We start from the raw sequence: 27919 nt of genomic DNA, 5'->3' as shown, positions 1-27919 counted from the left end.
TAATTCGCGCCAAAAGCATACGTATGCGTGACGTCATTCTACGTCACGTTTGCCTAGTTTGCTCCCCAAAATCCAGGGGGCGCTGGAGTGCCCACGAGCCGCCATTTTTTGGACCAATGGGCGTCTATGGAGCCTTCGCTACCAGTACATCTACCTTGGCAGTTCCCTGAGAAGTGATGACAGATTCCTGGTTGTGCCATGCCCGCACGCTTTCGTATGCATGGCGTGCGACTGTTCTTGTGTTTGCAAACTGTTAGTTTGTGGCGATGTAGAGGAAAATCCAGGACCTACGGTAGAGAAGATGTTAGCAATGCTTGTGGAAGGTCAGAAATGGATTAAAGCTGACATATCCCACTTGAAAGACTGCCAGGAGACTACAGAAAAATTGATATATAGCTTTGGTTTGTTTGACAAGACTAGAAGACGAAGTAAAAGAATTAAAAAACAAGACTTCCCTGAACGAAGGTATTGGCTTAGCGGAAATAGAAAAGTTGTTTCACATGCAGCAGGAAAATTTAGTTGATTGAGAGGACAGAAGCCGCCGGTCAAACCTGATTGTGTATTTGGCGTTCCTGATACACTTGCAGAATCGGAAGCAACCCTGCGAACTTCCATTATAAGATAACTATTTCAAGATAAAATGGGCGTCACCTGCTTGTCGGTCGCCCGTATTCACAGGCTTGACCGGCCAAGGCGCAATCGCCCGATTGTCCTTTATTTCCAAGATTACAGGGAAAAGCAAGCGATCTGTAACATCGTAAAAAAACTAAAAGGAACGCAAATTTCTATTCAAAATTACTACTGCGCAGACACCCTCAGAAGGCGTAAGTTACTTTGGGCCAGGGCCAAGACTGATAAGGAAGCCGGAAAGAAGGTGTCTCTAGTACACGATAGGCTTTGGGTTGACGACTGCCCTTATACATGGGACGATGGCTCCCATTCACGCAAAGCAGTACCAAAAGCCGGGAGTGTTTGCCGAAACCTTCCAACGGTTGCACCTAGCTAGCGACTACAGCCTTGCCAGCTACGCTTGCTTCCTCTGAATTCCCCAAGTGTTGTAAATAAATTAGATAAACTTGAACATTTGTTGCTGCTGTATGATCCACATGTTTGCGTCCTAAAGAAACTTGGCTAAATGAGTTTATTCGAAACTATGAAGTTGTTTCGCCGGCCTATCAGCTGTACAGACGGGATAGAGGCTCACGTGGTGGCGGCGTATCTGTCATTGCTCGAAAAGGGGTCAACGTCGAAGTACTTGACCAGATTGATAACCACAAAAGCCTGTTTTTGAGAGTCGAGTTTTTTTATGCTACATTTGTTCTTGTCGCTGTTTATCGCCCTCTCGATACTGATGACTTGTATTTCACCCAATTGTACGATCACGCGCTACAATTTCAGGGAAAAAGTCTCATAATAAACGGTGATTTTAATTTGCCCTTCAATAATTGGCAAGAGCTTCATTATGGTTGCTCCACCCCTGGAGACATCATCTTCGGCATTACGCTTTCCCTTAACCTCGAGCAAGTCGTTAAAGTAAACACAAGAAGAAATGCAGTCCTAGATCTTTTATTTATCAGAGACATTCTCGGGGCAGGTACTCTGCTAGTTGAGGAGGGTATTTCAGATCACAAATTATTTTTCTACTCATTGATTAAAGACACTGATAGGCAAAAAAAAAATGCTTCTGTGATAAAAGTTATTAAGGACTTTGCTCGGGCGGATGATGTGGCCATAATAGACTATTTGGATACTCATCTATGCGGTCCTATAAGTAATATAGAGGCAGCATGGAAGCGAATTCGTAATGTTATTCACCACTGTATCGAAAACTTTGTGCCACTAAAAGCGTTCCGTCAGCGTAGATTAAATCCATGGATTACCAGACAAATAATTCAGAGTAAAAGAAAAAGAAAACGATGGAGAAAGAAACGTAAAACAAGATCCGAGCAGTTCAGACACCTTAAAGACGATTTGTTATGGAAAGTTAGGCAAGCTAGGAATATTTTTTTTCAACAGCCTTGCGGAGCTCATTAAAAACGATACTTCTAAGTTCTGGCGTTACCCAGGGAACACAAAAGTCGAAGTGTTCAAGCTGAATGTCGATGGTGTCATTCAGACAGATCCTTCTAGCATAGCGGATAGCTTTACCGAGTACTTTCAAAGTGTATTTTCTGAGTATGAAGAATATGAGCCACGAACCACCGCATCGGACCTCCCGCAGGACATTCGGGTAACGCGTGAAGGGGTTTTGGCGTTGATTTTAAATGTTGATACGCGTAAAGCTACTGGGCCGAACGGTATCTCTAACCTATTTTTGAGGCGATATGCCAAACAAATTTCTTGGTACCTAACAGAGCTCTTTAACTTTTCACTAGAAATGGGCGAAATACCTGATGATTGGCGTCTGGCGCGAGTAGTCCCCATATACAAAAAGGGCAGCCGTCTTCTACCTTCCAACTACCGCCCTGTCTCAATGACCAGTCAATGCTGCAAGATGTTAGAGCATGTGATTGCTAAGCACATACAAGGCTTCCTCTCCGAACATGAAGTTTGATCGGTTCATCAGCACGGGTTTAGAAAGGGTATGTCTACAGTTACACAGCTGGTATCGACATTGCATAATTTGTTTAGTGTTCTTGACATGACTGGCCAAGAAGATGTATTGTTTATGGACTCTTGCAAGGCATCTGACAAGGTACCGCATGATAAATTATTGTTTAGGTTGGAGACCATTGTACTTCCACTCTTTGTTGTTAGGTGGATTTTCGCGTGCCTTAATCACAGGCAACAGTTTTGTACAAGTGCAGGATTTTTCTTCCAGTGGGCTGCCGATTACCTCGGGGGTTCTACGGGGGAGTGTGATAGGGTCGTTGTTGTTCTTAATTTATATAAATGATTTAACGGAGGTAATACCAAAGGATGTCTCAATCAGGTTATTTGCTGATGATTGTGTGCTTTTTAAGACAATATTGAATGCAAATGAACACGCCTTTTTACAAGCAACTGTTCTGGCAATTCACGACTGGTGTGAGAACTGGGGCATGGAACTGAATAGGGAAAAAAACTGTTCTTATACGTGTAACAAGGAAAAAATGGCCGAGTACCTTCACTTACCACATTAACGGCAGCACTATAAAGAAGGTTGATAAATATAAGTGCCTAGGGGTAACTCTTACCAGTAATCTTTAATGGGGTGTGCACATTTCAGACATCTGTGCGTCAGCTTTTTAAAAGCTATGTTTTCTTAAAAGGAAACATAGAAATGCTCCTGTAAGTGTTCGACTTCTAGCTTATAACGCATGTGTTAGGTCGAAGTTAGAGTACGCGTCTGCGCTGTGGGACCCTTATGTGAAGAAAGATATAATAAAACTTGAGGGAGTACAAAGAAAGGCTGTACAGTTTATATTCGGAAAATATAGAAGGACGGATTCACCATTGTCTCGGATGAAACGTAATAACATTACAACATTGGAGATACGTAGAAAAATCAACCGACTTTTGTTACTTCACAATTTTATATCCGGAAAAATCGCCCTATCTGAATCAAGTTATTTATTTATTTATTTTATTTACAGAGTACCTACATCGCCATAAAGGCATTACGTAGGGGGGAACAAAATACAACCAGTAATACAGAGAAGCTTTCGGACAGATATACTGACAAACAGAATCACTACAATAGCTGTTAGAGAAAGGCATACAAGTGACGTGAAACAAGCATGTTCCAAGATATATAACACATGCATTTGTTTTGCAAGAGCGCCGTCACAGCATTGAATAGAATAGTTCGTTATTTGACACATTTACTATATCATTTGATAAACTGTTCCATTGTCTAATTGTGTTGGGGAAAAAAGAGTAGTAAAAAGTGTTTGTTCGGCAGTTATAGGCTGAGATCTTTTTGTTGTTATCACAGCGAGTCGATATATAATCTGGTTCCAGGAGATAGTTATAGCGATTAATACCTGTTTGATTATTATATATTCGGTGCAATAGTTTAAGCCTTAACTTCTGCCTACGCATATGTAGTAGATGCCATCCTAAAGTGGCCTTCATTTCGGAAACGTTAGAGTACGGGCTGTAATTATTGCAAACAAACCTTGCTGCTTGGTTCTGTAGTTTTTCCAGTCTATTAATGAGGTAATCTTGATAGGGACCCCATATTACACAAGCATAATCAAGTATTGTTCTAACATGTAAGAATATAACGTTTCTTTAACTTCGCGTGTTGCCTGTTTAAAATTTCTGCGAATAAAATGTAGCATCCTGCTAGCTTTTGCTATGACAGTGTCAATCTGTTTATGCCAAGTGAGTGATTCGGTAAAATAGACTCCTAAATACTTATATTCCGACTGTATGTCGATAAGTGTGCCATTGATGTTATATCGGTGCTGAAATTTGGATAATTTTCTGGAAAAACTTACGCTACTGCACTTTCTTATATTTAAATTCATGTTCCATTTTTTTACACCAGATCGCTACTTTATCTAAATCTGTTTCCAATGTATCTATGTCATCTTCAGTGGTAATTTCTCTAAATCACACAGTCATCAGCAAATAATTTTATGGGTGATGTAATTAGTTCGACAATGTCATTTATGTAGATTAAAAATAGCAAGGGCCCCAGTACGCTTCCCTGAGGAACGCCCGAAGAAACAGTTATAGGACAACAGACTGGGTTCTTCCGTTTAGGTAGTTGCGTATCCAATTTTGAACGTTTTCGTTTATATTTAATGCAGCGAGCTTTACATCTAGGAGCTTATGGGACACAATATCGAAAGCTTTTTGAAAATCAATAAAAACCGCGTCTACCTGACTATTGTTATCAATGGTTTTAGATAAGAAGTGCTGGAATTCTATTAGTTGTGTGTTGCAGGAATAACCTTTTCGGAATCCGTGCTGAGAAGGTGTAAAAAAAGCGTTTGAGTCAAGGAATGCAGATATGTTACTGTATAAAATGTGTTCGAATATTTTGCAACATATTGACGTTAGTGAAATCGGCCTATAGTTTTCTCTGAGTTTTCTATCGCCCGATTTAAAAACGGGTGTCACGCTTGCCGTTTTCCAATCTTGGGGAATGAGGTCTGTTTCAAGGGAAAGCTCTTAAATGATCGTTAAATACGGAGAAATGATGTCATGACACTCTTTCAGGGCTACTGGGGATATTCCATCAGGTCCAATTGCTTTTGTGTCATCTAAATGCCGTAATAAAGCGTCGATGCCACTAACATCAAATTCAATGTCTGGCATCATATCGATTTGATTGGCGTTGTTCAAAAGCGAAGTCTCCCCAGCAGGTAATAGCGAAAACACAGATTGGAAGTACTTGTTGAAGCATTCCGCCCTCTGATAGTCCGACGTCACGGTTTTGCCGTCAACAGTTAAAGATGGTATCGATATGTCTTCTTTTCGATTTTGTTTTACATATTTCCAAAAAGATTTTGGGTTTTCTCTCAAGTCCTTGTTTAATTTAACAAAGAAGTTATCTTTGGCAGCTTTAATTGTTGCTTTCAATAGCTTATTTATCTCTTGCAAGCGTTTCTGATTTGCCAAACTGGTGTCGGCAGAAAATGTTTTATATGTTTGTCTTGCTTTCCTTATAAGTTTACGTATTTCTACGTTAAACCAAGGTTTTTGTTTTTTTCGTTGCCGCAGGTACCTGCATGGAACATGACTTTTGACTAGTTCAAGTATTTTGTCCCGAAATGCTGACCACGAAGTTAACGGACAGCGTGCGTTTGACATATATTGGAAAGTAGGAAAGAAATTTTCAAGTTCGGTCCTGATAGCAGCATAGTCTCCTCGGTCGTAGCTGTACACTTTTCTTTGCGGAATTTGTGCCATCCGTACTCGCTCTATGTTAAGCTCTATGACAACTGCCCTGTGGTCACTAATATCTGGGCAAACAGTAACTTTTGATATTATGTTCGGCTCATTGCAAAGTACTTAGTCTAGAATTGCATTTTCTCGCGTAGGTTCCAGTACGTACTGCTGCAATCCATTTAATCCGAGCAGTTCTTCGAACTCTGTGTAAATACGGGACCTATTGCCAGCCACACATCCGGCATTCCAGTTGAAGTCTGGCAAATTGAAATCCCCCCTAGAAATACGCTATTAGGCAGGAGACATAGCATCTCAGACAGCAATCCGAATGAGTCGCTGCTGCCGGGTGGGCGGTAGAATGTCCCGTAGACTACATTGTTTCCGTTAGGAAATTTCACAAGGCACCATACAGACTCAGAATCGTTTTCAAATAAAATTTGTGTACTTGACAATGCATTTGCTATCAAAAGGAATACTCCCCCGCCATGTCCATGCCTATCTTTCCGATAGACAGTAAAACCAGGCGGAAAGATTTCTACATCAGGTATATCCTTGTCTAACCATGATTCGGTGCCCATCACAATCTGAGGTTTAAGAGTGGCTACTAAAGACATGAAGTTATCGACTTTGTTCTTTATGCTGCGACAATTTACAAGCAGGACAGAGAGCCGTTCAGGCTGCGAGCAACGTGCTGAGTTATCTTTCGGAGGAACGGAATTTGGAATGCGTCATTTGCCTCTGTCCAGTCGCGCATGCGCCTGAAGTGGAACTGGCATCCACATATCGCTATCCCAGACGAACGTTTGCCCATTGATGATCAATTTATCATAACTCAAGCGAACACGATTTTCTTTGTTCTCTCTTTTTTCTTTCGCATAATTCCAAAGCTGACGTCTTTTTTCTTGTACGGCTCGGCTGAAATCTTCAGAGATGCCGTACGAAGTCCCTTTTAGTCTGTAAGCGTTTTTAAAGACATTTTCTCTAGCCTTCCACCTTGAAAAGCATGCTACTATGGGCCGGTTTTTGCCTTCTCTGAAAACGCCTACGCGATGAGCCCGTTCAACCGAAATAACATCAAGTTTCATCACATCTTTGCATATTCCAGTTATTAGTTTTTCAGACGCCTCCCATGTCTCGTTATGCTCCCTGTCAGGCAACCCGAAAAAGACCAGATTTTGTCTACGGCTTCTATTTTCCAAGTCGTCTAGTTTAGCCATAAATTTATCTTCCGTTTTTTCCACCCGAGCAATAAGACTTTCTACATTGTTTGTCTTCTCTATTAAGCCCGTAATTTTGGATTCTAATTCACATTGTCTTGTTGTAACTTCCGTTAACTTCGCAAGCACAGTTTCCTGGCCTGTTTTCATTTCTAAGAGAATCCTTTCAATGTTTGTCATTTGGTCACGTTCAACTGCATTCATGGGCCCTGAATTTGGTTCTACATCCCCCGATAGGAGCAGTAAAATTTGGGAAAGCGTCAGGCAGCCGTCGTAGAGAGAGAATAGTAGAGCATCAATGAAGCAGAGGTTGGCATGTTCAAGACACTCAACCATTTGTCGCTTGCTAATGGGGCACGACACTCTTAAAAGCATAACGTTGCTAGAGCGATAACACTTAGTTCCATTTAGGTAACTGACCTGGTACATGAATAAGCGTGAGTTTGTGCCGAAAAGAGCGTCGTGCCCCAGTCGCCCTAGGCTTGGCTGGTCCTTTATATGGCCCGCGCGCAGCGGAACCGGAAAGGTTCCCCGATGCGCAGATTCCACTTCGGTGCGTCGGAGATCGTACACGATTTCCAGCAAATAATCTTGCGGACCGTGTAAGACATGAGCAGATGATTGCAGATTCGTTGTAGCAGCATCTGGCCAAAGTTCGGTGAAGCCATGTTCCACCGCGAAGTCGGCGTTCGCCACGACAGCGAAGAATCCGAGCAGCACCTGGTACATGAAGAAGCGTGAGTTTGTGCCGAAAAGAGCGTCGTGCCATTATAAGTTATGTTCATCTTGCTGCTACTAGGAAAACAAGGCACACAGCAGAACATTCGCTGAGACCTATTTTTGCGAAAACTAATTTCTACAAATACAGTGTTTCCCTAGAACAGTTAAAGAGTGGAATGAGTTGCCGCCAAGTGTTATCAAGGCCGAAGACTTTTCGGCAGAACTGGAACGTTTCTTTTGTGAGCAATAGATATTTGCAATTGTATAAATGTACGTTTTTGCTGCTGGTTTAGTTCTGTTCTGTCTGTTTTGGTGCTTTTTGTTTTGTTGAAAATTGCTTCTTCATTGTGTAAGCGCTGTTGCTTTTGCCCCTTTTGCTGTTTGCTAATTTATTGCTGTTATTTATTGTTTGTCATTCCGAAAATACCCATCCTGCTAGGGCCAAAGAATTGGCCTGCAGTATGGTTAAATTAATAAATAAATAAATAAATAAATTTGTAGCTCTCGCAGTAGCTTAATTAATTATTTACTTAAGTAATTATTAATGATAATTTTACTTTGCTTACTTATTAGACCTTATGTGGTGCTATGACACGAGAAAGGAAAGGGAAATGGAGCGAACATGTTAAATAACAGCCTTTGAGTGAAAAAAAATAAAACAAAATAATAAAGGTAACCGTCGTAGGGAAGGACGGCAAAGTTGCAATGAAGGCGCAGCATGCAGGACGATGATAATATGAATACATAAACAAAAAAGAATGTTAAAAACACACTTTCAATGCACAAGAATGAACACGAAGAAACAGGTAGGCAGTGCTGCAAAACTACTGAGAAACGCTTGACAGAGCACTTTCCCAGTGAAGTACGAGCCCGTCGTTTGAGGCGCGCCCATGCAGGGCCGTGACGTGCGTCGCCGGGCCCGTTTCCGCCAAGATGGCCGCCGGGTCTCGGAACGGCACGTCTCCGGCAAAGATGGACGCGACGCGTGTGGGCACTCGCTCGCGAGCAGCTGAGCGCCGTCCCTGTTCGGGGACACTTTTTTCGCGTGACGCCCCATTGCAGCGACGGGCCGAGAGTTGTCCACACGCAGCAGTATTCCGGATCGACCGAGTGCACGGACGGTGCGTCGCTACATTGTTCCTCCCTCCAATGTGTCCGCTCTTCTTGCGCACTCTTGCACCATTCAAAACCTTGACACGTCTGCAGAACGCAAAGCCGCAGTGCACGCGAGTACTTCTACCGCGTCGAGGAAGGCATCGGCATCCTGCTCAGATAGCTTGCGTCGAAAAATAAGAGTAAACAGGTACTAAATAAACAGGTGCCGCGAAAAACAGGTACTCCGATAGAGAGAGAGAGGAAAAAAAGGAACTGAGGCTCCCCCCTTTCTGAGAGCGGCGAACAAAATGCAACGGTAATCGCCAAAGAAAAGGCACCCCCGTTTCTTCTGATAAATACGCGAGCAATTAACACAGCCCGCTTAATTAGGTTATTTCCAGTGTCTTGACAGCCCATGACGACACGGAGAGGCTGCTCGTTTACATGCGTTTCCTTTGAAATGCATTTCAAGTTTATTCTTCAAAAAAAAAGAAAGCCATAACAACTCACTGTGAGTTAGTACGTGAGTTAGAAGTTTATTTAGGTCCTGAGGGGAAATAAATCCGGCGGCTCCACCAAGGTCGGGGCCGGTATAGACAGAGTCCTTCGGCGACGGCCGGGCTCTCTGGACAGCCTTGAGCTGAGCGGTGAGCTCTGTGCTTCTGAGCGCCGAGTCCCAGGAAGACTGGTCGGGAAAGTCCGTGCTCGCGTTGGCAGGGCACAGCCAGAGCATATGTTCGAAGTTGTTGTATTCGTGGCCGTGAGCAACGCTGAGCCGTGAGCTCACTGTGAGCAACGCCAGATTCCGGGTATATACGCGCGAAATGGCACGCGCGTCGAATTGCGCAACATGCTCCTGCTGTCTTTCAACAGCACTTGCACGACGAACACATACTTAGCGTTGAAGAAGCCAGAACTCTGGAAAACACTGAATCTTCAATCACTACACCACAAAAGAGAGAGAGAGAAGAAACATTGATCCACGATTACGATACTCCCTAATGCGAAATTTGAGTGCAGCGCTATACTTGTTTCCATTCCACGATATATTGGCTGGCGCGGAAGTCTGTCTCGTGCAGCACGTTGCAAACGGAGCGAAGTGTCGCGCGATTGCCTCGATAATCGGGAGATCGCGAGAGGCAGCGTGTGGGTGACGCGTGGGCGCGATTCACAGCAGCCGCCACAGGCAGACTTCTGCTCACACACAGCGCTTTGTATTCATATGTGGTGTCGGTAGACGTGCTCGCCGCGTGTCTTATCGATGGCGACATCGGTGAACAGATGACGCTCGCTACTCTGGCGGCATCTCGTAGCGATCCTCGCCGCAGAACATGTCTTGCGTGGCACTACGCTTCTCTTCTCAAGCTTTCGCCCCACCTTCCTCCTCCGCTTTCTGCCTCACGGTTCCGCTGCGCCCTCCTCCCCAGCTTTCCTCCTCGGGCTCTATTTGCTCTCGCCGTCTTTCATCCCTCGCTGGGCTCCGCGTTCGCTCTTTCGTCCTTCGCTCGGTTACGCCGAAGTACGCCGAGGGACGCCGATGCTCAACGCAGGAACGGGTGCTTAAAAGCCGCGCTCTAAAACCCGCCTCCATTCCGCCATGTGAAAGTGGATGCACCGCGAAGCTGTTGCCGACGTTAGACAAGCACAACCAAAGCTAGACAAGTATCACCGCCTCAACAGACGTTAGACGACGTTAGACAAGCACCACAACCACGACGTTAGACAATCACAAACTGCTGATATGGTATGAAGAACTTTATTTGGTCCTGAAGGTCAACCATAGGTTGACGCGGGCCGCTCCCACGTTGGGACTGTCAGGCCGAGCCCTTCAGCCACATCGCGGGCCTTCTGGACTGCCCGTAATTGGTCAGAGAGTGACTCGCTGTGTAGCATTTGCCGCCATTATTCTTCTTCCTTGTCACAGTCTGTGAAGACCGCGGGGCACTGCCAAAGCATATGGTCAAGAGTAATGATGCCATTGCACTTATTACAGTTGATTTGAGTTTCCCTCTCAGAATAGATCCTGTTAATAAAATATGGACTTGGGTATGTTCTAGTCTGTAGCAAACGTAATGTGACCGCTTGGGCTCTGCAAAGCTTACCGTGTGGCAATGGGTACTCCCTTCTGCTTAAATAATAATGTTTCGTGATTTCGTTATATGTTAATAATCGATCCCTGTGTTTCCCGGGTGAAGTGTAAGTTGTTCGGTCTTGAAGAGCACGGCTGGAAAGTCCTCGTGCTGCTTCATTTGCCACCTCATTGAGGTTTCTCCGAGCTCCGTCCACTACCCCCAGATGTGCAGGAAACCAGCGGATTTCAATCCTCTCACTGTTGACGTTCTCTAGTAATTTTGCTGCTATCCGTGTCACATATCCGTTGGTAAAGTTGCGTATGGCTGTTCTAGAGTCGCTGTAAATATGTGTCCACCGATTAGCCCGAATGGCGAAGGCGATTGCTACTTGTTCTGCTACTGTTGGGTCCTTGGTATAGACGGTGATGGCATCCCGTATGTTACCTTGAGTGTCTACAACAACGGAGGTATACGCATCCTTATTTTTAGCCCAGGCAGCGTCAACGAACACCGCCTGCTGCTTATGTTGATCTATGTCTTGAACGAGTGCCTTCGCCCTTGCCTTTCGTCTCTCGAGGTTATGTGTCGGGTGCATGTTCCTAGGGAACGGGGTCGTCTTTATTGTTTCTCGTAGTCCCGCTTGCAATTGTGTTAATAATTCTCCTTCGTTGGTGTGGTTGTTAATTTCTACGCCAATTTCTTCAAGTAGCGCCCTCCCAGGTCGTGTCCCCATTAGTCTCTCCTGGTGGGCCACCTGCTGAGCCTCAGCTATCTCTTCTAGTGTGTTATGCAGCCCTAGGCGCAATAAGCTATCGTTAGCCGTGCTGATGGGAAGTCCTAGTGCAATCTTTATAAGTCGTCTGATTAAAGCGTTTAGCTTGTTCTTATCAGCCTGTGTCCACTGTAGCATGCCAGCCACGTACGAGAAGTGGCAAAAGGCGAATGCATGTGCCAATCTTATGGCACTATGTTCTCCTAGTCCCTTATGCTTGTTGGTAACTCTACGCAGAAGCCTAATGACTTCTTCTGACTTGTTAGAGATGTGTTGTATCATCCTGCAGTTAGATCCATTCGCTTGCAGGAGAAGTCCTAGCACTCTAATAGTCTCCACCTGCCTGATTGGTTCTCCATTCTTCGCGTATATGTCAATGCGGGGTTCTTCCTCTGGGATATATCCGTTCGGTTTGCGCCCACGCTTACTGCTCCGTAGTACCAATAGTTCAGATTTCTTAGCAGAGCAGTTCAGTCCCATACCCTCAAGTGTTGTTTCCACCACATAAATGCTTTCCTGTAGTTTGGTCTCTGTTTGTCCCATATTACCTTCGGCACTCCAGATTGTTACATCATCTGCATATATAGCAAAGTGGATACCCTCAATCTGCGCGAGACCTCGAGCCACTTTTGACATTGCCAAATTAAATAACATGGGAGATAGGACGGACCCTTGTGGTGTCCCACGATTCCCAAGTTCCAGAGTTGTCGATTGGAGTTCGCCTAACCTGAGACAAGAAGAACGGCCACCGAGAAAGGCTTTAACTATATTGTGCAATCGTTTACCCAATCCCATCTCCGAGAGGATATCCAATATGGCCCTGTGCTTGATGCGATCAAAGGCCTTTTCTACATCTAGGCCTAGAAGAGCTCTCGTATGCAGCGGGCTAGCAAGAATAAGGTGATGTTTGATTAAAAGCATTGCATATTGAGTCGAAAGTCCAGGACGGAAACCGATCAGGTTATGCGGAAGAAGATTTCTGTTTTCTACATACTTAGTAAGTCTATTGAGTATGACATGCTCCATGGTTTTGCCCAGACATGATGTTAACGATATGGGTCTTAGGTTATCTAGATTTAGTTGCTTGCCTGGTTTGGGAATAAGAATTGTGTTAGCAATTCTCCATTCCTTTGGATAATCACCATTTTTCCAGAATTCGTTGAAATACCCTGTTAAATATGTTATAGATTCATCGTCCATATTTTTCAACAGCCTATTGGAAATGCCATCTGGACCAGCAGCAGATCTACTGTTGAGGTCGTGCAGGGCTGCGCGAACTTCGCTTTCTGTGAAGTCTTGATCCATAGGCTCACAGTCTTCCCCTGTATATTCAGGCGGGTCTGTAGTGCTGATGCAATACTTTTATTTAGTTATAGTTGTAACGATAGCCTTCTTGTCTATATCATGCACGGCGATGGGCTCGGCGACCACGTCGGGCACGTCTGCAGCCAAGGCAAAATCCAGGCACGATCGGTGCCGCGTTATCGGTTGCTATCTTTTCCCTCTGCCATTGCTCGTGCTGACGCTGCTCTTAGACAGACCTACGTATACATAGTCTACCAATAGCGCAGCCGCAAGGACACTGAAATGCGTTGCTAGACTACTCCTTGAAAAGGTATCGGCCATCTGCCATAGGGTTGCGCCGATTGACGTCAGTCCACACGCCGCCAACTGCAGGTGAGTATTGTATAGTGGCGTAAGCCCATACGTCCCCTTTTCAAGCTGCCCTTTAAGGTCCGTCTGAGTGGCCGCGGTGTGTAGACTATGTAGTTTATAATATTCCTCCTTCGTGCAAGCTTTTCTATATCGGTCAAACGGGGCGGTGCATCAATGACCGCATGCGCGAACACTCAAACAAGTTCAAAAACAAACTAGAGACAGTCAATTGTCAACGCATCTTTTAAAGATATTACCCTCTTGTCAAACTACCACGATAACCGCGCACGTCTTATTTCTGAAGCCTCTTACGTCCATAATAGCGTCGACGCATCTCTAAGCCTCCCCTCAATTTCTCTCCTTCCGAAGGAGATAGCCTTCCTGTCTCAATGATTACAATTTATTGCCCCTGCGCATGCTGAATTTGTGTTGCTTTTTTGTGCTTCCCGGTAGTGGTCGAGTCTATATATAGGCTGACGGAAAGAATAAAGACACTTAGTTGTTAGCGCTGCGGTCTGTGTCCCTCTCTTCGTGCTTTCGTCTAGCGTTTTTTTTTTCTGCTCTATATAAAGTTTATGTACATGTGTCTAAGAAGTCAACAGACTTTCTATAGATATTTCTTTAAACTAGTATATAGACAATATCACGACTTATCACCTATCTAACATTTTTTTGTAGACTAGTCTACAAAATGTCTGAGTCTATATACTGACTATATACGGTCTATAGTATAGCCAGATCATAAGGGAAAGGCAGGGAGGTTAACCAGGTTGAGCCCGTTGGGCTGCCCTGCATTGAGGAAGGGGAAAGGGGGATGGAAAGAGGAGAAGCAAGAAAAAAGTTCACATTTTGCATTGGTACGTGCGCAAGCGTTCATCACTGAGTCAGTCACAGGCGGTCGTACAGGCTAGTGCATTTCAAGAAACGCACCAGCGCCTTCGTGGATTTGCACATAGCAGACGCACGAGGCCACGGGCCCAAGATATCCCCTGTGGAAGGACGGTCGTCTAAGTGCTTGAAAGCTGTACGATGGGTGCCCCTCTCGTCTTCGTATGCAGGGCAATCACACAGGAGGTGGTTTCTTCGACACCACATCTGCTGCAATTGAGACTGTCCGCCCTTCCAAAGGTATAGGTGTTTGTGAAAGAAACTCCTACTCGCAAGCGGCACAGTAGCGTTTCTTCCCGTTGGTTATAACCAGGTAAAAGTTGCAATGTCATATGCAGGTCCATGGCATATAGGCAACTGCGGTGTGTTACATTCCCTTACAGTAATAATATGGGCAAGACTGCTGAGGTGCCGCGCTGCATCCGTTCTCGACAATGGTATCGAGGTGCTTTCACATACATCATGTGCCTCACGGGCAACTTTGTCGGCGCTTTCATTGCCAGTAATGTTGCAGTGTGCGGGTAGCCAGCTGAATACAATGTCGTAGCCTCCGTACACCATTCGATAGTGGCGTAATTGTATCTCTGCTTCCAGTTGTTCATGTAGGCTGCGGCGCAGAGCTGATAATACTGATTACAGGGCTGCCTTTGAATCACAGAATATAGCCCAGTGATTTGGTGATTGTTGCTGCGCATACAGCACGGCGCTACGGAGGGCGGCAAGTTCGGATCCTGTCGATGTTGTGACGTGGCTGATTTTGAACTTCTTGCAGACTGACATCGATGCAATGACTACTGCACCAGTAAAGCTGGCTAATAGGCCTATATAGTTCTACTTTTGTAGCTAGAAGTTCATGAAATGTCTATGGACGACCTATAAACTATTTTTATAGACCAGTCTATAGACAGTATTATGACTTATCACCTTACATTTTTTGTAGGCTTGTCTACAAAAAACGTCTGAGTCTATGAACTGTCTATAGATGGTCTATAGTTTAATAAAAATTCACTTTTGTAGACAAATGTCTGCAGAATGTCTATAAACAAAAGTGTATAGGCCTATATTGGCACGTGCACTTGACGCGAATTGTGTCGAACTTTCTGGAAGACACGCGGGCACCAGCGATTATTCTGGAACCTTCAATGACTGAAGTATAGCACTTCAAGGGGAGTATGGTAGCGCGATTCAAAGACGGGACAAGAGAAGACACAAAGGGACACACACAGCGCTAACTTCCAACACTGTTTATTGTCGAAAACCAGGTCGTACTTATACACTCAGACAACATTAGTCACAGCCACGTGAACAGATTAACAATCAGAGCGATACATTTTGTGATATGTTAAGCCATGCGCAAAAATTTCAGTTCTTTTTTAGAGAGAGCCAATGATTGTTTGCTGATACATGAATCCCCTAGGGCATCAATCTGCTCGGCTTCTATTATAAGTCTAGTGAGTTGGCACTTGTTTCTACCGGTAATGATTGTTGATTCGAAGAGAGGGGAGCACTTATGTTGCTTACAATGAAGGGAAAGAAACCCATCTGATACAAGTTTGTCGACTTTATTTTTGTGTTCGCGCAGTCTATCATTAATGCATCTGCCCGACTGTCCGACGTAATACTTCCCACACGATAAGGGTATACGATATATAATTGAGGTCTTACATTCTCTGAACTTCTTCCTGTGTTTAACTTGGCAGCTAGGGGCACTTTCTTTCTTTTCTGGTCTTGTTTTCCTGCACAGGCTGATTAGTTTGTTGGGTGCTGAAAAAAACCACATCAGTGTTACCTCGGCGGGCAATTTTCTTTAGGTTGTGCGACAACCGGTGGATTTAAGGTATCACTGTTGGTCTTTTTTTCTATCGGTTACTATTTCCTTCCCCTCGTTCAGCAGTCCCTGATTGCTGCACTTGCCGAAGTATTCCCTCTGCAACTGATGTCAGTACATGATTGGGATAACCTGCTTCATGTAGCCGCATGGCTTGTTGTGTGAAGGCTTCGTCAGTGCAATGATGGCATGATTTAGTAAGTGCGTTAGTGAAACACATTTTCGCAATTCCTCTTTTTACCAGTTTAGAATGGGCTGAATGATATGACAACAACGGTTTATTGTCCGGGGACTGTAACACCAGCAAGTTAGTTTATCACCGAAGGTAAATTTAACATCCAGAAATTTGATCTTTTGTTCTACAGGCACTTCGAACGTAACTTCTAGTGGACAAAGGCACTCGCGTATAATATTACTGATAACTGAACACTCTGTGTCAAAGTTGTCTGGCTGAACATTCACAAACACCAAAAAATCATCAACAAATCGAAATATTTTAACAACTTTGGTATCATTGATGCGTGAGCACAGGTCTCTGTCTAGCTTGGCTAAGTACAGGTTGCTTAAAACAGGCGCTAAGCAAGATCCTATACAGACCCCTTGTTCTTGAAGGTACGCAATGTCATTTCTTTGCACAAATGTTGACTTCATGTACAAGTCTAAAAGTTCTAAAATATATTCAACGGTTGTGCACGCCTTCGTACTAAATTGTTGCCCCAAATTCATCTATACATGATTGAACACAACAATTCATTCTGTGGCAAAGAATAATACAGGTCCTTAACATCTGCTGAGAAGGCCTTTAGTCCCGCGTTACAGTTGGCCTCTACAAAGGCTAACACCTCCTCGGAATTTTTCGTGAAGAGCAAGTGAGGAGCAAGCGCGCCGCCTTCCGTCGCGCGCGATACATCGGGGGGAGTGGATGGAATGGGGGCAGTATCTAGGATTCTGTGAATCTGTGATTGCGCAACATGTTTATGTGCCTTGTTTGACGCATTATATACCGTGACTTTTTCTTAGATACGTAGATTTATTGGAGACTTACTTATACGTATGTTTAAATATCTTGTTGCGAGGTTGTGTGTATACATGCAGTGAACTTCGTTTCCAGTGGCACTTTTTTGCCTTTTATCAAGCTGTATCATCGCATTTGTATATTCCATTGTATATTCGCAATTCTAATGTACGAAGGCGAGTCAAATGAAAGTGAGCCTACCCACCCCGCGCAATTATGGTTCTGTTCATTATCTGCAACGCCTGCGCGTAGCACACAGGCATCTCTCATTTACAAAAGGGACACGCAGGTGTGAGGATAAATGTTCTTTAATGCTCTCATACATTGGGTTGAACATGGTTGCGTGCCGTAATGGACTCTCCAAAAGTTGAGCAGCGTGGTGCCGTCAGGTGTTTGACAGCTGAAGGTGTTTCCCAAAAAGAAATTAATCGCTGTATGGCTGCCGTGTACATGGAACATTGCATTTCATTGGCCACTGTGAAGCGTTGGAACAAACGGTTCAAAGAAGGACGTGAAAGTTGCAAAAACGATCCCAGACCGGACCAAAGTCATCGTGCACCCCTAACAAAATTGCAAGGGTTGATGAGCTGATGAGACAAGAACGGAGGATAAGCATCGATGAACTGGCAGAGTGTGTGAACATCGGCCACGGTTTGGTTCACGCCATAATTCATGAACATCTCGGTTATCGGCTCTTGTGTGCGCAATGGATGCGCAGGATTTTGAACCACCGCCAGAATAAGGAGATGATCGGCGCTGCCTTTACTCATCTGATCCGGTATCACAATAAAGGTGACGATTTCTTGTCTGCAATTGTGATCGGAGACGAACCATCATACCACTACTACGAGCCTGAAACACGACGGCAAAGCTTACAATGGAAACATTCGAATTCACCACCCCAAAGAAAGCAAAGGCCGTCATGTCTACCGGAAAGGTGTTGTTGACTATTTTTAGATCGACAGGGACCATTACTGATAGAATTTGCTAAACCTTGAGAGACTATCAATTGTTTCAGATATTGTGAAACGCCGGATCGGCTACGTGTCGCAATCAAGAACAAACTAAGTGAAAAATTGACGAATGGGGTCATCTTGTTCCACGACAGTGCCCGTCCCCACGTATTGACAGTGCGTAGCGATCAAGAATTCGTTTCCAGCATCTTTGGCAATGACAATGGAGTTATTATTCATGTATTTGATCCCTAGGCAAATTGTTTAAAAGGAAGCTTTAGCTCGGACCCAACTCCGACGTGGCCTATTCAGATACACGCAATACGCAGAAACGCTTTTCTGAGATAACTCCTGAATCGCTTTTAATGAAATTTGTTGCATTTTTTTAGTTTATTTCTTTAATAAGGAGGAGACATACATGTTTACATAAGTATACAGAAGGAGGTCCCAGAGCATGTGGCTGAAAGGGGACCTCCTGTCAGAAAATGTATACATTAAAGGAAATACAAGGCATAAAACAGCAATACAGTAGTCACTATGAGAAAGAATATTCAAAGTATAAGTACAAACTGTAAAGTAATATAAAGTCAATAGCTAGTTGTACAATTAAAACAGTAGTTTAGGGCATTCGCAACATAACAAACCAAAATACTTACAAAGGCTATAAATGAGAGAAAAAGAAAACTAAAGAAAAAAGAAAAAAACGGCAAGGAAGTGAGCAGGAGTGAGGTGAATAGCTTAGATACGTCAATTATTTTGGCTGTCTAGTAGAAAAGTGAATAATGTTTTCTTGAAGAAGCTCAAAGACGAAGAGTGCTTGACATTTAATGGGAGGCTGTTCCAAGTGGATAATGCTGCGAAATATCCAGATTGTTTTCCATAATTAGTATGTACTAGTGGCAATAAGAAATTGTTGTTAGCTGCAAACCTTGTGCGGTTCAAGTTAACCAAAGTAGCCGCAGAAAATATATTTACTAGAGAAGGATTACGTATTACCTTAAATAACGTTATGGCTAATTTATATTTAACAATATTTTTTACTGAAAGTATTCTGTGGTTGAAAAGCATATCAGAAGCACTGCAGTTGTATGAGCTGAATGACAATATCCGGATGGCTTGATTCTGCAAATGCTGTAGTGGTGCTATATGAGTTGGATATGTCCCCATGCTGTAATGCAATAATTAAGATGGCTGTGAATAAAAGAATAATACAAGGTCAGCAATGTTGGTTTGCTAAAACAATATCTAGATTTAAGTAAAATTCTAATACCGGGAGAAATTTTGCGCTTTAAATAGGCGATATGCTTCGTAGATTTTAAGTTTGAGTCAAGAATTATTCCAAGAAATGAGCATTCATTGACTGCGTTGATGTTAAGAGAGTTTAGGTTGACAGTGGGAATGAACTCTGGTGTCCTATGATTCGAATGAAAAAGCATAAAAGACGTTTTGGTAGGATTTATGCTTAGCGAGTTAAGCTGGCACCACGTTAAAATATTTTTCAGATCAGTGTTTAGCTTAGTAGTCAGGGAAGTTAGTGAACGAGCCGTAACAAGTAATGTAGTGTCATCGGCGTAAAGAAAGGCCTCAGTTTCTGTTAAACAACTGGGTAAATCATTTATGTAAAGCAGGAATAGTAGCGGGCCAAATACAGACCCCTGCGGGACCCCTTTATTGGTTATTCTGAAATTAGAAAGTGAGGAACTAACATACACAGCTTGTTGTCTATCTGTTAGGTAACTTTTTATAAGTGCTAATGCTGGGCCATCGATGCCTACTGCTCGTAGTTTAGTAAGTAAGATGACGTGGTTTATTCATTCAAATGCTTTGGATAAGTCGACAAAAATTGATCCTGCGTAGAAACCGGCATCTATAGCGCCTTTTATTTTATCCGTGAAAGAAAGTATAGCACAATCAGTCGAGGATCCTACCCTGAAGCCAAATTGATTTGGCGAAAGAATGTTAAATTTTGAGAAGTACTTGGTTAAGCGTTTTTCAAGACCTTTTTCGATAATCTTGCTACAGAAAGGAAGAATAGCAATAGGGCGATAATTAGAAATGTAGGAGTGGTCACCCTTTTTAAATACTGGAATAATTTTTGATTTTTTTAGTTGACTAGGAAATACTCCAGTCTTAAAGATTAAATTGATAACATGTGATAACGGGCGAGCGATAAGATGAGCTACTAATTTAATATTAATAGAACTGATTTCGTCCAGACCTGCTTTAAATCTTGTATGATATTAATTATTTCATCTGGGCCAGTTTGAAATAGGTACAATGATTGTAAGCATCGCTGAAATGATAGTTGATTATCAGTGGTATGATCAGAGGAATGGTCACAAAAGAACTCATTAAATGCGTTCGCGATTTCATCTGCTTGTTCATACGTGGCGTCTGATGAATGAAGCGTACTTATTGGTTTAGCCCTATGGGTTCGGTTCAAGAAGGAATTTATTACATTCCACTGCCGTTTTGAATCTGTGCCGGCTTCAGCTATTCTTAATTCATAATATTTTCTTTTGGCTACCCTGAGCAGACGGTTTACCAGGTTACAATAGATCTTATAGCGAGTTTTGAGTCGAATGTTAAGAGGGCGGTGTTTAACTTTTCGGTACAGGTTACCTTTTTTACGTAGGCTAGTGAGTAGATCATTGGTTAACCAAGGGCTCTGTAAAGCTGGGACATGTCTTCTGCATTTTACAAAGCTTGTAGAATTAGCGATACATTTCTTTATGTTGTCCAAGAAGCCATTAAATGCAAATTCAGCTTTGATTCTGAAAACACAGAACACCAATTTAGCTCACCAACGCGAGCGATGAAGCCGTCTTTATTAATCACGGCTTAATAGAATCCATGACAAGGTTTATGTAATTGATAAGGAAGTTTTAAAAAGACAGGAAAATGGTCAGTGATGTTAATTTCAAGTATACCGCAAACTGGAGGGCACATAAGGTTGGAAAATATGTGATCTATTAAGGTGGCCGAAGCCCCTAAATTACATCTAGTTGGAAGCGAAAACAATGATTCGAAGCCAAATCCATGAAGGCAGTTAGTGTAGGCAGTAGTAGCAGAGCTGCAGTCATCCAGAAGATTGATGTTAATGTCACCAAGAAGCACAACGTTGTTCTTTTCTGAAGACAAGTTACCAAGTATAGCGTTCAGGTCATTGCAAAAAGCAGATATGGAAGTTGAAGGTGAGCGATACAGGCAACCAACAATTGTCTGGTTTGCATCTTCCAGTTCGATCCACACAGCTTCACAGTTTGGCATTGAAAATGATATGTCATGTCTTCGTTTGTAACGCACATTTGAAGATAAAAAAACAGCGACACCTCCGTAGCTTTGATGAGAGCGGTAGCAATACTCCGAAGCATAAGAGGGAAAGCCAAATAAATCATTATCTGCATCTGAAAGCCACGTTTCAGAAATGCAGATGAGAGAAAATGTGTGGTCTAAAGATGCTAAAAAGTTGTGGATTTCATCATGGTGTTTTTTCAGACTTCGAGCGTTAAAGTGAATAGCAGATAGGCATGGGTTCCTAAAAAAAGATTTAAGTTCTTCAGTCGAAAAATAAGATGACATTATCAAGCGCAACAAAATAGGTTAATATTCTGACCCTCCTACAACTACCGGAAGACTGATAAATCACCCTCTGACAAGATACGAAATACTCGACTGTCGCTTGTCTTTCTTGCTTTTATTTGGCAATCCTCGGTCCATAGAAATTGCCATCCCTTTTCCCTTTTCAGGGATTGAGCCTTCGCAAACTGCACTTTGTTTTCTCTGGTCAGGTGATCATTAATATAAATGGGAACATGATTCGGCCCTGCGAAGCCGAGATCTTTAGAATTTAGGCGAGCCTTTCGTGCCTTAGAGACAAAATCCTGCTTCTTTGTCCTTGAGCAGAACCGAGCAATAATGTTCCTATTGCCCGTTCCTGACCTCGTTGGGACGCGGTATACAACATCGATGTCGTCGTCAGAAATGGGACAGCATGTTTTTTACCGACGGCTTTCATGATCGCAAGACAGTTCTCGCCCTGTGTGCATGCTAGTCCCTTGAGTTCCACATTGTTTATTCTTGACCGCTGCTCAAGTTCAGACAGGAGTTTGCCGAGTGCTGCATTCTCCGTTTTTAGTTCTTTGTTAGCTGCGGTCAAAGTAGCATTTTGAGCTCGGGCTTCCTCAACCATTGAGTTGAGTATGTCGACACTTTGAATCAGAGATGCCATATCACGCTTCATTTCAGCAACGTTTGGATCTGTTGGCAGCTTCAGTGAACACTTTTTTACAAGAACAGCGACTGCCTCGTCACATCGACCCTTGAACATGGCCTCTAACTGATCAATTCGTTTCGCGAGCTCCGCACAAGTAGGCATAGTGACAAGCACAAAAATAATACGAGCACCTGGAGCAGCAGCAGTCACGAAAGAAACGGTAAATTGAATGAATGCTTGACCAACAGCGGCACTAACCTGCAAAAGCAAGCAGAATATTTTCCTGAAGTTCGTAGTTTCCGGCCGTGACCAGTGCTGCCAAATGATGCCAAGTCGATTCTGCCGTCCTTCTTACACCAACAAGAGCACGACGTCACGATCAGGAAGGTGCGCAGAGGAGGCTATCGACTCAGGTGGTCCACGCAGCCAGCTTGTCCCGGTGATGAACGAAGATTGATGACTAATACGATGCAGAGGACGCTAGCACAGCACGTGGGCCGAAGTGACCATGCATGGCTTGCAGGTATAGAGGGCGAGCACTGCAAAAGCAAGCAGAATATTTTTCCTGAAGTTCGTAGTTTCCGGCCGTGACCACTGCTGCCAAAGAGTAAGTTAAATTCTAGTGTCTGTTGGAAGCGGAATTTCGATTTAGAGCCCGAACATTGTTTAAAATATTTTGAAAATTTCGAAACTTCGAAGAAAATAAAAGCACGAAGTTTACTAATTATTAGCTCTGCATCAAGAGCACATATCGCGGTTCTGTAAACGGCATCCATTACACTATTCAAAGCGGGCAAATTCGATATGTCTATTTGTATCTTACGTGAATTGGTTGTGTTATGTACAAGGGTTCTGCAAAAGCCTTATTTCCATAATACTTAATTTTTTTAGACTCATATGTAACATTAATTTTGTCCGCTGTAGACGTACTATTAATTGCAAATCACAAAATTGTGATATCAATTTTCATTCATGATTTACAGAGTTGTAAACTTGATTGTTTCGTTTTCTGAAAATTTTCGATGTTTGCCACTTTTCAATAAAATATTGACGACCTAAATCGAAAATTCGAAACAAACAATCACTAGAAATTATGTTTTTCTTTTAAATGCAACAAATCTCATCAAATTTGGTGCAGTGGTTGCCGAGAAAAACGAATTCTCATTCTATATGTATTCAGATAGGAGCATCCGACCTAATGTTTCCTCATAGGAGGAGGCCGAGGTGCATTGTGAGCCCCCCCCCCCCGAACGAAATTTCTGGCTACGCCACTGGTACCCGTGTATTGTTGCGTGAAAAGTGTTCACAAACTGTCTGCTGCCAAATACTGTAGATGCAGGGGCCTTTGTCAAACCGCTTAAAATAGCGGCTTTTTGTTCCTGTCCTAGCATTTGTACATTTAAAGTTGAATGCTGAAATAAAGGAATGGAATGGAATGGAATGGACTTGCTGGGGCCCTTTCCGCGACTTCGACATCTGGAAACAAGTGGATCGTCGTGGCCACAGACTACCTCACCCGCTACGCCGAAACGAAAGCTCTGCCTAAAGGTAGTGCGGCCGAAATAGCCGAATTTTTCGCCGAGAGCATCCTTCTGCGTCATGGTGCGCCAGAAGTCGTCATTAGTGACAGAGAAACAGCTTTTACTGCTCAGCTAACTCAAGCCATCCTGCAGTACAGCCAGAGAAGTCATTGGACGACTTAACGCAGAAAGTTGGGCTAGTTCGTGTTGATGTATTTGCTGTGACATAGTTACTGGCGCCCAGGTAGCACACAAAGTCTTGAAAACGTCGTATTAAGGGATTCAACGTCTGAAACGGATTTTTCACCAGAATCGACGCATCAAAGACGTTCCAAACAAGATAGCTTAAAAACGAGGGGTGAATACGTTTTGATAACGTTGGAAGCCAGGCAGCTTAAAAACGAGGGGTGAATACGTTTTGAAAACGACTCAAGGCGCCACCGCCACGCCACGGCGCGTCAGCCTCTCTAGCGGCTTCTACAATATTCAACAGCCCATCAACGCGATCCAACCTTGCGCAAGGTGGCGATACCGTCGGGAAGTCATGTGACCAAGGTGGCCACGTGATTCGTGATGCCGGGCAGCCGGGCGAGCCGGGCATAGTCGCGTCGTCAAGGCGTCGTCGCATCACCGCGCTCGCATTGCGCTGTGGTGTGTTTGCGGCTGTTCTGAATGTGCTGCCGCTGCCCTTTGCTATGTAAGTGTTGCAGTGTTTTGCTGTCAAGAAAACGATATTCTGTGATCAGTTTGGGTTGTGCGATATGTTTGTGTGGTTTTAATTTGGAAATCAGTAGCGTTTTCAATTGTTACGTGACCAAGGCGGCCACGTTATTCGTGAAGCCGGTCATAGTTGCGTTATCGCATTCGCATGACACTATGGTCTGTTTGCGACTGTTCTGAATGTGCTGCCGCTGCCCTTTGTCATGTAAGTCTTGCAGTGCTTTGCTGTCAAGAAACCGACATTCTGTGTTTAGTTTAGGTTGTGCGATCTGTTTGAGCCGGGCACAATAGCGTTATCGCACTTGCATTGCGCTGTGGTATGATAGCGGCTGTTCTGAATGTGCTGCCGCTGCCCTTTGTCATGTAAGTGTTGCAGGGCTTTGCCCTCAAGAAAACGACGCTCTGTGATTAGTTTGGGTTGTGCGATCTGTTTGTGTAGTTTAATTTGGAAATCAGTAGTGTTTTCAATTGGAGGGTGCGGAGTGGAGGGCACTAATCAGCTCTTCAAGTTCATTGTCATGTTATGTGAGGCGCCTTTTCACTGACGCTGTAATTAAGGCGTTAAGGGCAGTATAAGGATGAAAGTTAGAGGGACGAAATCGTGCCTGTGTGTCCCTAGCGTCGGGATCGGCCGCTATGCGTGATCCTAACAAGAAAGCATTTTGCAGAATGCGAAGAAAGGCGGCAAAATTTGTCTGTGCGCACCTTGCCGATCTCCACAATAGAGCCGTCATCGTGGTATTTTAGTCTCCCGTTTAGCAAGAGTGTTGCAGACAAGGGAACTGGTTCAAACAGGCTTTTTTTTTTTAATGATTCAGTACTAGTGCGGTATCCCAAAAGGTGAGGTCAAGTGCTCGCCCTATTTTCTTCCCTCGCGCTACAGCGCACTGACAGAATTTTGCGTGCACCATATATACCGTGCTTTTATCGTTTGCGCTTCAGGTTCTCGATTGTGTTTTCGCCCCCTTTACCCACGTGATGGGTATTTCATGGTATTACCGGGTACCACATGTGTCCATATATTGTGTCCGATATATGAAACGGCCAAATTCGACTTTATTTAACGCCTCAAATGGTAGTAATGTATTGAGTCCCTTGTAGCTTTGTGCTTGTTATCAATTTTACTATTTGGCGAATGGATACAGCATGTACACTGCATAACTCGCTTGTGGATACTGTATACGTGAGTCGAGTATTCCCTTGGTATAAAATAACTTGTATGCTTTAAGTAGTACGATTGTTTGCAGTTTGGGACATGTGTCGGGAACGTACGCTGTGCGCCCTTCGCGCTTTACGGCTGCCTGCCGAGTTCGTGCGGGTGCCATGTGTGCGCATGGTGTTCGCGATGCGCTCTCGCAGTTTATATATATATATATGTATATATGTCGCAGTTCTTTGTCCTTGTGCAACACATTTTCCTAGCGTACGTCTGTGCATTATTTGATACCGGTTTCACACGGGGCTCTTTTAGCCGCTATCCAGTCCGTTACAAATCAAATTTCTCGGTCGTGATTGGCTCCTCTGCGCAAGCTACGAGAGTGAGCCAGTCGCATCGATAATTTCAATCCGGATCGGGCTTGATCGCGATCGAGAGTGGTCGTGTGACACCTGTTTTACACATGGCTCCAACATAGGGAACACTTTAAGTTCAATGCTACTGAGTGAAGAGCAAGTGCATATATATGCCAGTGGTGGTATGTGGGCAAGTCTTTCTGGTGAAGCCAATACTTGTGCATTCAAAACATTTCAATTACCAGCGTAGTGCATCAATGTGTCTACTTCGACAAAATGGAGCACCACTGCAGATATCTGAGCATACCTGTCCAGGGCAGCAACTGTGTCTACATTGAAACCACTACCAGCATGTGCGGCAGTTCTATTTCCAGCAGCGGGACTGCACAATAATCAGTAGGGTGCTCTCAAGCTGTTTATCTATGAAGCTCTGCCTGGACTGTGTGCCAAATATTTTTGGACGTGAAAGTGGGGGTGAATTGGTAAACATCAGTGGAAATGTGCCTGGACTTTGTGGCAAATGTTTTTGTATGTGAAAGTGTGAGTGAACTGGCAAAGAATTTGCTCTGGGCTACATGTGTTAAACGTTTTTCTCATTCAGAGTGCTTTTTTTTTTACTTCAGGAGACTGGAGATGTGCGCAAAGTGTGACATGTCAATATGCTAATTATAGTATTTGCTGGTTTGCAAATTATTCGTTGCAACTTTGTTTTTGCCAGAGAGGCACAACTTTGCCTCTTGTAAAGGGCTTTATAGATAAAACACTTACTATTTATTATGACCATTGCTTCCTTTGTTACACAAATGCAGCTTCCAGTGCATTCCAGTTTATTTCCATGTTTATGTAAGTTTCTAATATGAGGCTTGCATATTCATTTCTCACGTTCTGGAGTGGCAAGATGCAGCATTACTGTCTCATCGTTCGCTGTACTACAGTAGTGTTCACTTGTTACACTGAATCCCCCGTTTAAGTATTCTGTACTAATTTCACTTTATTGCTTTTTTGCTGTATGGTTATTTTTTCTCGCCATTACCTTCTTTGATATATCTTAAAGGCAATATTTCCAATTTTGCATTGTTCCACTTTTTTTTTCTGTCACAGGATTGTTTTATGATGGTATGCGGTGGTATTTCTTTTTGTGCTCTTTTCAAGCATCCAGCTGATTGGTAACATTGCTTGGAGTCAGTTACCATCCGATTCATACTCTTGCATTTTTCAGTCTACTTCTTCCATTCGCTCCGATGTCACTTCTGCATAACACTAGTCCATCTAATAGCACGTGCACTTTACTATGATAAATTAGACACTTTAGTACACTCCAGGTTTTTCTGTTCATTTTTGTATGTGTACTTGGAATTTTGTTTATGTGCTAGTGAATGTTCACTGTCGAGTTCATTACGAATCCTTTCTGCGACTTTTGTCATTGTTTATGTACTTTTACTTCTGTTTGCATTTCTCACACAGTTTGTTCGAACCTTGCATAAGCATTAAATTTTATTAATGTGTTTTTGCTTTGTCACAATGTTCTCATTTCATGCACTCTTGGCATGAAGGGCTTGGTCTGGCCACCTGCCAAGACGTGGCCATTTGTTCTTTGCAGGATGTCATTCCCATTGTGGTTGTAAGCATCGTAGCTTACTAAAGGCGGTATTAAGGATTTATTATTCCTAACAGGCTCATTTTCATGGGACTTGGTAGAGGATGCGCCGGCCATGCGGGGAACAGTGCTTGGCATTGCGCCATGGCTCTTACAGTCAACACCGACGCTTCACTTCATCTGGGGCGCGATTGGAGATCGTTGTTCGAAACGCCCGATCAGTTTCACGTCACGCGATTGGCCTAGGCCGTGCCAACGGGTGTGGCTGACGACGTCTGCGCGGCATAGGCCAGTCGCGTGAGGCGAAACTAAGCG

General features: G+C 43.6%; 1 long non-coding RNA gene and 1 pseudogene across 1 annotated transcript in view; both read right to left on the bottom strand.

Moving 5' to 3' along the window:
• Nucleotides 1-27919, bottom strand: part of LOC139059032 (uncharacterized) — a 150156-nt gene that overhangs the window by 62945 nt on the left and 59292 nt on the right. The window contains exon 2 of the long non-coding RNA XR_011513818.1: nt 22514-22794. This is a non-coding gene — a long non-coding RNA (uncharacterized lncRNA). The remainder of the gene's footprint in view (nt 1-22513; nt 22795-27919) is intronic.
• On the bottom strand, nt 1201-6577 carry LOC135916767 (uncharacterized; annotated as a pseudogene).

The sequence above is a fragment of the Dermacentor albipictus genome, chromosome 4 (genome assembly GCF_038994185.2).
Source record: "Dermacentor albipictus isolate Rhodes 1998 colony chromosome 4, USDA_Dalb.pri_finalv2, whole genome shotgun sequence".
NCBI classification, from domain to species: domain Eukaryota; kingdom Metazoa; phylum Arthropoda; class Arachnida; order Ixodida; family Ixodidae; genus Dermacentor; species Dermacentor albipictus.
The sequence above is the reverse complement of the archived record's forward strand: the minus strand, read 5'-3'. Positions and strand labels throughout refer to the sequence as shown.